This window comes from Dermacentor albipictus, chromosome 10, assembly GCF_038994185.2.
Source record: "Dermacentor albipictus isolate Rhodes 1998 colony chromosome 10, USDA_Dalb.pri_finalv2, whole genome shotgun sequence".
In the NCBI taxonomy this organism is placed as follows: Eukaryota; Metazoa; Arthropoda; class Arachnida; order Ixodida; family Ixodidae; genus Dermacentor; species Dermacentor albipictus.
In genome coordinates, this window is record NC_091830.1 from 91,464,634 (window position 1) to 91,478,303 (window position 13,670).

Sequence of the window (13,670 nt, forward strand, 5' to 3'; positions counted from 1 at the left end):
CCCGAGGCGGAGCGGCCTCAGCTCCCTGCCGGGGTCGACTCGCTGCTGGAGCAAAGGGCCTGTTATCACGAGCGTCCGCCTCTGCGATGCGCTGGGTCGAAGTGCGTCCCTGCGCATGCATTTCGGGAGGTGGAGCAGCACAGGCTGCCCGCCTCCCGTACGTGTAGGGATCTAGAGCGCGCGCGCTCAGCTCCCAAACACACTCGCTTGTAGCCGCAAAGGCAGCTTGGCCGGGTTGTTGCCGTTGGGGGACGGGCACAGGCCCTCTCCACGCGCAGCGTGGCTCAAGGGCCTCGCTGGCGGGCGGCGGTGGGCGATAGGTTCGCGCGGCGAGAATGTCGCCTTGAATGCGCTTTGCCTCGGCGGCCAATTCTTCCAGATCTCGGAAGCGGCCGCCGCGCAGGTATACGCCGAAAAGGTCGGATGTGCCTGCCTGATCACCCGTTCAACGCGTTCCTCGTTCGAAGCATTGGGCTCGGCGATTAAGAAAAGGTCTTGCATCGCGCGTACGTACACGTGAAGCGACTCGTCAGGAGCTTGTGTACGTAGCTCAAGCTCTCGCCGCATCCTACTCTGGTAGTCAGCGGGCAGGAATTCGCGCAGGAATGCCACGCGGAACTCCTCGAGGGTTGTTGCACGGTATCCGGAAAGCCGGTACCACCTAGCCGCCGTGTCAGTAAGTGCTACGGGAACGACGCGTTCCAGCACCTCCTGATTCTCCAAACGATTTGCCATCTGGTAGCTTAACAGGGAGTCACAATAATCCCTGGCACTGAGCAGGTCACCGTATCCGCTGTAAGTTGGGACTGCCAACCGTACAGCGGGGTGCGCGCATTTCGGTACAGCCGAAAGCGTCTTAACTGCCCCCGAGAGTGACTGAATCATTTCAGCGGCGTTTTGCAACAGCGTCTGTGCGCCTGCTCCAAAGGGAACCGTTGGCGCGTTAGCGACGTGGTCGAGCAAGGGTGAACAGTCCTCCAGCTCGATCAGCGGCGCGGTTTCCACAGGGATACCGGCCGCGGTGCCACCAGCCCCAGAGCAAAACGGGCTCCTAGCGGGGTGCGCCTGCTGTCGTTCACAGCCGCCACTTGAGGCAGCTATACGTGAATTGCTTAGGCCGCTTGCAGCCAGCGTCGACAAAACAGGTGCGCGCTCGAAGGTTGCGCCACTGGGCACAACCGAATGTACTCCAAAGGGAGCCGAATGAGCGAAATTCGTGGCTGCGGCATTGTAATTCCCACAGGGGGCCGTGGCAGACCACTGGTTTTGGCTGCTCATTTGAGTAGCAGCCATCGGGCAAACGTCGGAGAGGGCTAAGGCCCCGTTTCCGTGCCGCGCTCCGTCAACTCCACAGGGAGCCGATCGAGAGCGCTGCGACATCGCACTGCCTTGCATTCCGAAGGGAGTCCTGGCAGACGAATGTGCTGGTGTGCACTGTTCGGGGAGGGCTCTGGCCCCGTTCCCAAACAACGCTACTGCTCCACTGGGAGCTGGTACGTAGCGCCTCGTGTTGTCGTCCCCACAGGGGGCTGCGACAGGTGAGGGTGCATAAGTTCGCTGCTCAAGGGGAGCACTGGCCCCGTTATCGAGCAACGCGGCGTCTGCTCGCGGTAACAAAGGGCAAAAGTCCCCTAACAAATGACAAAGGTCACTCGGCCTAGCAGACATAACGCGGCAAGTATAATATGCAAAGGCGTACTAACACGGCTAAGCACAGACAAAGGCTTAATGAGCCTTTGAATCCGCGTTGGGCGCCAGTGTTGGGTCTTAGGGTCTCACAGGAGTACCGACCACCGCGGGTTCGAGCTTAGCGAGCCACAGGGCCGCGTCAGCCGTCAGCCTCTAGCGCCGCTGCGCGCGAGCTCAGGCCACAAGGGGCTACCGAGCGACGCACGCAAAAACACAGTATTGCCCTAAAATGAAGGAAACCGTTTATTGTTTCCAACGGCACCCAACACTGCACAAACGCCCGGTCCCGGGACGGCGGGGAACCAAAGGGGTCCCGCACCAAGGGAGAAAAATACAGCTAGGGGCGCCTGTAGCAAGTCGCTGCGAGAGCACAGGCTCAAGCTGGGACGCGCCGCTAGGAAAAGTCCCGGCGGCTATGCTACTTGCTCTGGCGATAACCAATGGGCCAACTCGCGAGAGCTCGGGCAATATCCTTCAGCTTGGGCCTTCGATGAGTGCGGCTCGGCGTGGTACGACCTCGCGCGAGCACTAGGCACCCGTTCTTAGGCTTAGCGTCGGGATAGGAAACAACACGAGGTACGCGCTCCCCGCACGGGCAAAGGCGCCGTGCGTGAGCTCAATCCTAGTCACAAAGGTGTCGGCGGATGAGAGAGAGCATCGTACGTACCGGGTGCTGTCCCAAGGAGAAGAGAGCCCGTACCGTCACGGCAGTAGCCACCAGGGACCGCTGCGTGACGTCACTAGCTCCGCCCCCACTGCGAACCATTGCGAGTGGAACGCCACCGCTAAAACCGGTTCGGAGCAAGGGCGACGTGGCTTGGATTACAGAACTGGGTGAAATTCGCCCGCGCAATGGCGCGTCGAATTCCCCAAATCCACACAAGGCCAAACATATACCACATCATTGAATGTACGAGTGGTGGGCCCATTGCCTTGAGGCCATACGAACGATATATTATGGAGCTTTTTTTCTTCAATTCCATATTTAGTATCAAATAAAGATATTTATTCGCTTTGTGATACGGTGATAGTGGTGATGGTGGGGATGATGTATGCAGGCGGGGTCAGCCTAAGAGACCTGAAGGCAATTGCTCCAACTTAACACCTGTTTCAGCGTCGAATATGGCACAATCTCTTGATCAGACAAGTCTCTCGCAGAAGTGTGAGAAGAATGGGTAATACTTCCACTGTAATTATTTTGACGGCAGTGAGGTGAACGGGCCAGCGCGGACTCGTTTGCCGGCGCCATAGGAGATGCCTGGAAAAAAGAATCTGTCGAATAGGAGTGTGCTGTGATTTGCTATGAGAACACAGCTTCAATTACATATGCATGATGCGTGATAATCCTATCAGTTTACCGCACTTCTTTTATTTCTTGTCGTTTAATCCCACCTTCGGTTGCTCTGCATTCTCATTCCCTAAGTTAAATGATTTGCCCTTCCTTTCCAGCCTTATTTCTGCGTAAACATATTTTGGCTAAAAAATTGCGTATGCACTGCGCAGATTAGTGAATTGTGGCCCCTGATGTTTATTTCGTCATAGGTTTTCTTACGAAGTGTTACTTTGAGACCCGTCGCGTCATTTCAAGTCCATGTATTTTAAGACGTCTCACTCCTAAACTTGAAATTAGCTGATTTCTTTTTGAGACTCTCTAATTGCTCTGGAACCCTCTTTATCAGCTCTAATCAACAACACCTTAACGGTGTCCGCGCTAAATAATTTCCCTTTGGCAAGACATTGTACTTATTACGGTAAACACACTGTTCACATGGCAGGCATCTCAATATAAAATACGTTAACATCTGCAGGCAAACTCCCCACTACTGTGGAATGCATTCTAGAATATAAAGAAATTTGCAGTTTTGCCCGAAAGGCGAAGCATCGATCCCAATAACAAAGAAGTGGGCAGCTGTACGAAGTAATGATAGTAGTTTTATCGGTGGTGTAAACTTGGAAACATATGCACACGAACTAAATTAACAAGCGTGGTGTCGCGCGCGCACAAACTGACATCAACAGACCTGACTTGATGGCCTCGGGAACTCGCTGTCAACACGTTGGCTTGACAAAGCGCGAAAGCTGCAGCGACCGAAGTGGCTTTCTTGTTGTCCATCTCTTCAACGAAAATTTAGCGTCGATGCGAGGCGCCGACGCACTTACTTTCTGCCCCCAACGCACATTGCTCTCACGATGCAGCCAATCGATTGCGCGCAGTCGCCACATGCGCAGTTGCAGCCGGAAAACAACACCGACTCCCCCCCCCCTCCCCCCGCTCGCCCTGGTGCCTCACAGCGTTACGTGACCATCGCACGACGGGAGACTGCGCGGTTCCTGTCTGCTTTCGTCTCTATCGCGAGGCTGAGATTGAGCTGCGATCACGGCTCTCCTCGCATGCCTTCACTCGCACATAAAACGTTAGGCATGCAGCGACAATGTTGCCGCCCTTTCGGGGACGGCGACGCCAACGGCGAAAACGCGCTTGAAGCGACCATATAATTACTATCGCAATAACAGTTGAGTTAGACGATTGATGCGTCACAATTTACCTACTTCTCTCGAGTACTACACGTTCTTGGTAAACATTTTATTGTGCCGTTTTAAACATCGTTTTGTATAATAATACAGCTACCATCTGATATACTGAACTGTATCCATCATGACACTTTAATTATTTGATTCTCAATATCATCCATTTTTTAATTGCCTTCATTCACTTCTCACTGTAGCTATCAGAGTACTATTGCAGGCTTACTAGTTACATGAAGTCGCAGAAGAAGAGAGAGAAATAGAGAGAGAAAGGCAAAGGAATGTCAGGGACGGTAAGCAGATATCTCCATTGGCAAAGAATACGACAAGAAAAGAATAAGAAAGCACACACACCCATGGACAATACGGAACTGTTTCCGTGAGCGCTTCCACGCAGTCTGCGAAGGAGGTCGCCAGTCAGCCAAATACGAAAGGAACTCTTGCTGTATTCTCGACCTGTAAAATATTTTGTGTATGAGATCCACTTCATTGCTTGTTTAATTGATTGCTTCAATGGCTGATAAATTGTAAGCTTAAGTATTTCAGGTTTCATAAGCTCTTATGAAACATAAGATACATAAAAATGGACACCACGTGGTTATGTAATCATGACAACACAATTTTTCTGTCGTCGGCGCATCAAGACGCATATAATAATAAAATTTGTCACCCATCATGGAAAGAACCGTACACTCAAGCGCCACCCCGCTGCAGCAGTAAGGTTGCACGTGGGCTTCATAGCGCTGTCGTGAAGTCGAGATTCCGTGATGCCAGGAAGGCTTCAAGGAAGGTGCCGTGTCAGGTGCCAAGAGAAAAAAAGGCCCAGAGCGACATTTAGGAGATGAAAATAAAAGACCAACCCTTCCAGTGCCCAGAAACTAGGGTAAGTGCAGGTTCTACTGCGTGCAGCTGACCTTCGTCACAGTTAAATGAACTACAGGTAATGGTGCTGAATGGCTTCAGCCTCCCGCCCCCTCAATTCGGGATATTTTTCTCGTTGCTGTGGGATTGCCTGAGCTCACGCGGTTCTAACGGCTGGATCGGCGCGCCGAGAGCAAGCCCTTTCCCAAACGAGTTCTCAATGGTGCTCGTCGAAGGCTGCTCGTTCCTCGGGGGAAAGCACAACGCGTGGCCGTCCCATCCGTTTTCCGAGACTGAACTCCATGGAAACGAAGCCGGCGCAGCGAGCGCGATATGATTCCATGGAGCTTTTTTTCACCCGGTGGAATAGAAACGGCTCTAATTCCTTGCGACGGTAGCGCGACCGCGTGCCTATACAGTTGGAAGCCTTGCTAAGGACTCAAGCTCCGGCGCCGGCCCTTTCACGCAGTTGGTCTGCTCTGGGAGCCACTGGTTTTTTGCGTGACCACGACAAAGCAATTTCTGAGCCAATGCAAGATTCGCTTGCAAAGCTTTGTTTTCAAATCAACATGAACAAATTTTACAAACGCGGCTGCAGCTATAAAGCCTTTGAATGTTCGAACCTCTCTTTCACGGCAGTCAAGATTCGCTTTTAAGCTCTTTATGCCGTGTATTGCCCTCTCTCACTCAACAAAGGAACTCCCTAGCCACTCAGAAACGCCGAACCGATCACACTATATCCCGGCGCTAGCGTGCAACCTTTTTTACCGAACTGCCAACCATTTGCTGGCTTTTCTTACTACAACGTTGTACAATACGAGGTAACCAGGCGAGCAACGGCGAACCTGTCGTCAACGCCGTTCCATGGGAGTCTTTAAAATGACGGCTTCATCAATTAGTGGCCATTTCGGGACGGTCGATCTATCAGAATCAGGAGACGGCGTTCGCAGTACTCGGAGGGTGGCGTTGTCGCCTTCAATTGTGCTGTCACTGTTTACATATCAGCGTTCGCGCTAGGTCTGGTCGCAGTCCATGCGGGCACTCGTCTTGCCTGTCTGCTCCAGGCAATCGAAAAGCCAGTGATACGCAACATAATAGCTTGTACGTAAGACTCATGTGACGCTCATTGACTCGCCTTGAGTAAATGATGAAGCGTGAATAGCACCCGAGACAGCTGCACGTCTGCCGGTGAAGCTTGCTTTTATCGGATACTGGATCATATTGTCATATATTGCATCAGGATGTCGAGTTCTTGTGTTGCTCAAAGCCACGGGGCCGCCACTTCCAAGGATGAAGATCTGGCCAAAGGCCTGTTGATAGGTGTGCGGCAACTGGACTGCATAAGTGCAAGGTGACAAGTTACAATGAGCAAACTTTGTCAGCCCCACACATTGCTGCGGGAGCCATATGTAAGCCACTCTCATCGCCAGACTACAAATTGAAAAATATCTAACCCCATATCTAAAAGAAAACCTTCACACACAATGTGGACGTTGACCCGAATAGGTACTAAGAAACTTCAAATTATGCGTCCTCGCATATAGACACAAGCGGAGTTTATGAATTACAGTAATTATGAATTACAGATTGCATAGATCAAAGCGGCGAAGCTATAAGTGGCCTTGATGAATTCATTTCCGTAACCCTTAGCACAAGAGAGCTAGATTAGCATCACATAATGCCAAATAAACAAAAGGAAAACACTCTACAATCCTTATCACGTGTCTAAATTGGCTCAGAAGGCCTGACGTTTTGCACCTTTCTTCTAACGCACTTTTAAATTGTGCTACTGTAAAGCTATGCTCTATCCGAACTGCAGGCCGTATTTTGCGACATACCTTTACACAATACGTTGCAGCCTCATTAGAATAAGTCACCAAATGGGACAAATAATCTAAAAACTTCCAAGAAAACTCGTGCGAACTATCCAAAACAAGACGCAATAAAAATTAAGCTGATGCCTGTTATCTTCGGCCTACATCTCCGTGTAACAAAAGAAAACAAAAACACTGACGCTTTACCTTCTCGCGCCTTCAGCTCTGACTTTTCATGAAAGTTAACATGAAACTAAATAAAAACATCTGCCATACCACCAACAGAAGAAACCAACAATGCCCTCTGTCTAACAAATGCTCAATCTGCAAAACGCTCCTCCAAAAAAAGCCGTCCTGCTCAATAAAACACGATTCCTTATTAACCAGCGCTAAAAAAAGTTAAGGCCAAATCCACTCTGTGAAGGTGGATTTCCAGCGAAGCTGTTACCATCCACTTAACATAATCTAGTCTAACGAATTATATGAGTACACCGTAAAATGTTCTGTATAACCATTTATTGCACAACGGCATTCACGAAGGCTTCATGATCGCTGTGGTACAGACAGACGCTTTTGGTTTAAACAGTTGCCACGTTCGTCGCCAACGTTAGGTCGACAAGAATCGCGGATGGTGGTTGGTAGTTTCTTAACGTTTCTTCATGGTGGCCACATATTCCGGATCGTGGAGGATGTCCATGTCTTGATCGCAGTTGTCTCGAACATAGTCGGCGTCTTGGCCGTCCTGGTTCGACCACTCCCGTAGCTTCCCGTACTTTTCTCAGCCTTCAAGGAATGCACGAGCGAGGACGTCGAGGGCACTGCGTTTCATTACGGCGTTCTTTACGGTGCAGATTCGCGACAAGTCGTCGCGGAACTACAGGTGGTCGCACAGGGCGCAGGAGAATCCGAATTTCACATCGAGCAACTTGCGCTTGAATTTCGAAGTCGCTCCCTTGAACGTGGCTATCTTGTCGGCGTGGTACTTGCGGCGTTTCGCTTCGTTCTCCGCTTCTCGGTTCTTGTCGTAGCTCTTGCGAGCGCGTAGCTTGCGGTCCGCTTCTTTGACTCTCGCCCGATGCTCGGCCTCCTGGATCCAAGGGGTTTTGCCTGCGACGTTGCTTCGAGAGCCTATATTGCTGCTTTCTACGCGCATCATATTCCCGTAGCTCTTCCGGAGTAAAGGGAGAAGCGGAGAGCGAGGCGAAGCGGAGCAAGTACCATGCCCACAAGGTTGCCACGTTCAAGGGAGGACTTCGAAGTTGAAGCGTAAGTTCCTCGACGTTGAATTGGAATTCTCCTGGGCTGTGTGCGACTGCCTGTGGTTGCTCGACTACTTGTCGCGCATTTCCACCGTAAAGAACGTCGATTTCTAGAAAGCCCTGTTGACTGTGGTCCGCCACGAAAGAATCGCCGGTTGGTAGAGGTAAACTGCTTCGCTCTAAAAAAAACGTAGCACATCAAACGGCGCCTGGCCTTCCATACCGAATGCAACGCTGACCCAGTTTGCCTTACAATTCTATACGCACCGTCACGTAAACGTTCCACTTCAAGTTGTGCATCTAACCAGACTCGAAAAGGTTAAGAGCCTAAAAAATTACTGTATCCCTTACGCCTACCAAGCGTTCAACGCGCAACTAAGATGAATACAAATTGATCACAAAAGGACAAAACAATTTCTTTGTTCTCGGGCCTCAAACGTACTCTTTCGGACTAGCTCGGGACGGTCGAGCCTTCCAGAGTTTTCGCAAGGTGCGGTCTCGAAGAAGGCAAAAGCCGTTTATGTGCCTCACGGACCTCGTAGCTTCAACTTTAGAACAGCAGCCTCCATGTACTAGGGGAGGAGTACGTTCGGAGACCCGCGAGCGCACTGTCCCCATGTGCAGTTGCCTTTCTTGGGCCCCGCGAGTTACCGGCTCTTGTAGAAGCGTAAAGAACGTATCCTCTTGTGATGACATGTACAATGCCATGTACATGACATACAATAACATGTACGCAATGCGGAAAGGTGACTGTTATTACGCCCTAATATTCGCGAGAATACGCTATTCGCAACGTGCCCGTCACGCCGATCCTCAATTTCAACAAGCACACAAGCTTTGAATTTAACCTGCTTCGCCTTTTCACACTGGTCGAGTGGACCTTGATCTGAGCGCATTTGCATCTGTCGCCAGAGCGCTTCACACGTTTGATACTAGACGCCTCGACCTCGACCGCCTTTCTATTCTTGTGCCTAGGCCTTGTCTTTTGGGCATTATTCACACATGTATTTGAAATTTAGTTACCTTGTCTGCCTTCAGAATCCTTCTACGACCTATTCGAAAATAAAGAGGCAACACTCTGGCAGGTTGGCTGAAATGGCCGCGTTTGTGCACACTTTGCCTGAAGAGCCCTGCATTTCTTCCGCGAGAAAACCGTCGTTTTCTTATGCAATGGCCTTCCGCTCGTTTCCGGCTACAAACACGTTTGTCTCATCACTACGTGTAGCTAACTTAGGAATCATTGCATGGTCTCCTCACCGCTGCTAAATAGGGGATACACCTATCAGACCCCGAGTCTCCTCCCGTGTTATTGCCTTGAAATCTCGCATAACGAAGAAGGATTCTACTCGTTCCATCAGCGTTTGCTCCGACCTATTCGAAGAGCAATTGCTCACTTGCTCAGGCAGGCTGGCCTAAATGGCCGCCTGTGTATACACCTGACTGTTGGCTGAAACCTGTCGCATACACGGCTTCTACAGCTGCAGGTTCTTATCGGAGTCCTGCATTGTGGTAAATACCACCCGCTTCTGAGAGATCCTGGCTACGTAGCTTTTTTCTCTGTAGTTATAACTAGCAAATCTTTTCCGCGCCTCCAATTCACAACACCGTCAGCGGGCACCTTCGTTTCATGCGCTACTTCAGGAGCGTCGCCTTCTTTCTCCTGATGTGTGCCCGGGGAATTCGAAGTCTCCGGTTTAAAATTCCTACGAAAAGACAAGTTAGCTTCTTTCTCCTTATGCGTGCCAGGGAAATCTTAGCCCCTACGGTTGAAGTTCCTATGAAAAGGGTTGTTATCCTCTTTCTCCTTAGGTGTGCCGAGGTAATTTAAAGTCTCAGCTTTGAAATTCCTACTGAAACACTCCTTACCCTCAGGCTTACCGGAGCCAAATACAGCATTGTCACGTCTCTGATTGTCGCGGCATACTGCGTAAACTTCGGCACCTTCAGTAATCCTCAGCGAGTTCTGCCGCTCTCTCTTTTTTGCTTTAAATCTCGGCGTTAAGTTAGACCAAAGTGTCTCAACAAACCCTTCTTATCCCTGTCGTAGTCTAGTGGATTTTTATCGGAAAAGTTGTTTGTGATACACCCAACGAAACAAAGCGGGATCAGCGCTGGTAATCTATCGGTCCACGAGTCCCGGCTGACACCGTCTTTTTCACAGAATCGTTGAAAAGCAGCGAATAAATTACGTATATCTTAGCCTATTCTGACAGTGCGGACCTGGAGTCGTGCAGTCTGCCATCTAAGCGTATGACTTTTTCGCTCAAACTCTTACGTCCTAAGAGCGTGGCTTTGTGCTCGCTCCTTCCCGCACCTGTCGTGCTTCTTATATTTCCGCTCGTACTATTCTGCTTCTTCATGGTCGCACCGCACGTGCCTCGGCACTTCCTCACGCTCACGCCTCTTGAATTGCTGGGATTTTCGCTTTCTTTCAACAATGTTTTCTCAAGCCTCGTCAGCTTCCTCAACAGTCCCATTTTCTGCCTTGATGACGTCGAGGACTGCTTCTTTTGTTTTTCCTGAGGCTTCGGAAATGCTCAACTCTGGAAAAATTAGAAGGGCCTCCAGAAATTTAGGCTTCTCCTTAGCGATGTTGTTTGCCAGAAACGTTCACGCTTCGTTAAAATTCAAATTCTTTGTTTAAAACAAATTATTATCCGATACAGTGACCATCAAAAAACACTAACGTACGCTCTCACCATCAGCTCACTTGTACTACGGAGAGTTCAGGCGACAGGAATAGCAAACCTCGGGTCACTATCTTGCCCGTCGTTATTACTACCACCAGGAGAGTGCAGAAATTCTCAACGCTCCTTCGTTAAGAAATAATTGTCCGGATTTTACCAGCCTCTTCACAACGCCCTTCCTCATTCTCTCAAATCTCAAAGCTCAAAGCTACATGTGTACCTTCTACTAGTGTACGCCGTCGGTAGCCTTATTTTAAGTATTGAATTATGGGCACTTTTTTGTGTTATAGTTTTTTCAAGCAGGTTATAGAACACTTCTGGAGTGGAAGTATCCACTGGCGCCTACGAAAGCGATGACAGCAATGACGACCATATTGTTAGAGGCAAAACAAGCGCGTCCTCCGCACAAGCCACCGCGAAGTCGGTGCAGAATAAAATTGCATTTGTGTTTCAGCGCTTCAATGTTGAGAACAAACCTCTTTAGGATGTATATTGTTTCGCAAATATCTGTTGTTAATGCAAAAAAAAAGAAATCGCCATCCATTTCTTGTTGCAAGCGTCGAGGAAATATGCCGTCGTGCCGCATTGCCAATCGGAATTGTTCGCCCGTAGTGCTGTCACTGCATAATATTGACCACCGATTACCCGCTGCTTAGCTTATAGATTTTACAGCCACCTCGTGTAGACACCTAATAAAGCATTTACTAGTAACTTCTCATTATATCGCGCATCGCGCGACTACACACTTCATTAACTGGTTTGTTGGTTCTCTCGTGAAGGGCCGGGGGCAGGGTTGAAGTGGTATAGCAAAGCCCTAGGCTAAGAAAGAAACTGCAATATGCATCTTTTATCTGCTACTGGCGTCTTTGGAGACCTTATTTTCTTCGCAATACTTCATACGAGCGCGTTTATTTTAGTCCAAAACTACAAGACAGATTTTTTTCAAGAAAGCCACTGCAAATGATAGATTTCAGCATGCTGAAACCATTGATGTTTACTTGCGGAATCCAGTGGTCCCGTGATTGAACTTGATAATGGACATTTTGTTATAATTTATATACACCTAAATAAATGAATGCCTGTCACCCATCACGCCAAGGGCCTTTGTTGAGGTAACAAAAGGATTTGCTGGCCCAGTTTGAAATAATCAGACAACATAAGCAAATCACTCAGTGACTCTACACAAAGAAAGAGACAGCACTAAATACTTCTCAATAACTCTTGCACATTTGGAAATGCAGATGTTCGTTCACTACAAGTTTAGTGTTAAACATTGGTGCGGTGTATATTGCTGTTAAAGTAATACATATCTCGAAAGCAATGTTCGCACCCGTCACAAAACGCTCGGTTAGAGTTCTGAGGGCTGTCCTCTGTCCGAAACATTAAAATCTCTCTTTAATCGTTCAAGTTGAATTGGGGTCATACACTCGTGTGTTCGAGTCATAACACAACACAATGTTCTCTGGGCGCGTTACTACGTATTTGTGGAAGATCAAGATCCAAGACGGTGAGGAATGCATAGGCGTATGCAAGGGAAGAAGTGGACTTCATTTCAATCTTGAATAACCCCATTTATCATATTGTTCCGACTGGATGACCGCTGTACCTGAAGCGCTTCCCTTTTTTGTCATAAATCTAAGGCAAGGTCTTCTTCTCTAGCATCCTCACTGATTTTCCTATTACAAACCAAGAAATCGAGCGCTTTGTGCAAACCAAGTAAGCAGTTCGCAGAAAATTCGCACTGCCACGACGTAATTGGACTCGGCTGCTCTACATATTTGAACATGCAGTGATGTATCAGCGACTACTTGCCGCCTAATTTTCACGGGTGAAAGTAGGACTACCTTCTGAGCCGTTCCGAACTGAAGGAAACGTTCCCACAAGATGTGTTCTTGTGCAAGCAACAATAGCTTATATTACCGCGAGCACGATATACCAACCGCGTCCACTTCACGGGGTTGTTGCAGCCGCGCGAAATCGTAATGCGCTCGGAAGGCATGCCACAATCAGCTAAACGCAGTACCGATTAAGCACAACCATAAACACGACGTACGCACTCCAAGCTGTGCTACTGCAGCTACTCTGGTTCCGGCTTTTTTGCCTCTAGCAAGATGGCGGCACTCGACTTCACTTTTGGAGAGCACCCTCTAGTCCAGAACTCGAAGTATAGAACCCACCTTTTCTTTTTGCTAAAAAGGTGCAGATAAGCCTTCGTCTGCAGTGAGTAGAAAGCTGGCGCTGTATTCGTCTTGGTAATGTATTTGTGTTGTTAGGGGAAAACGCGGTGGAAATTTACTAAAGGCCTGCACAACAACGCAAACCTATTGTACCAGCTCTTTATTTTTAACTTGGTTGAAAATGTCACTATGTAGGTGAATAACCGCAGTTGTACTTGTGTGCAAACACAACGATAGGCGGCTATCGCTAGTTAAGATGCAGGCTGTCGGCACCGCTCTCGCTTCTCAGTATTGCTGGAGGCGGGACTATTTCTTTTTAAAATCTGCGCACATCATAAAGTACAGCCTATAACATATCCACACACTTTTGGAAGTACCAGTCGCAGGCGTAAGCACTACATTCTCGAGCGTTTTGTGGCGCCATAATTAACTAGGTCTTTGAATATTGATTGAGAGTCATTTCACCCTTTCCGAAACCCTTCAGTTACTCCACTTGCTCAGTTACTTCAGTTACTCCTACCTATTCATTATTATTACCACATATTTTTGCGGAGAAAGTTATCTGCGTATTCATAAATTTGTCTGTTGTGCTGTTAAAGAATGATATTTCTCACACGGTTCATAACCGCGTGCACAAAAACTATTCCTGTTTGCAAG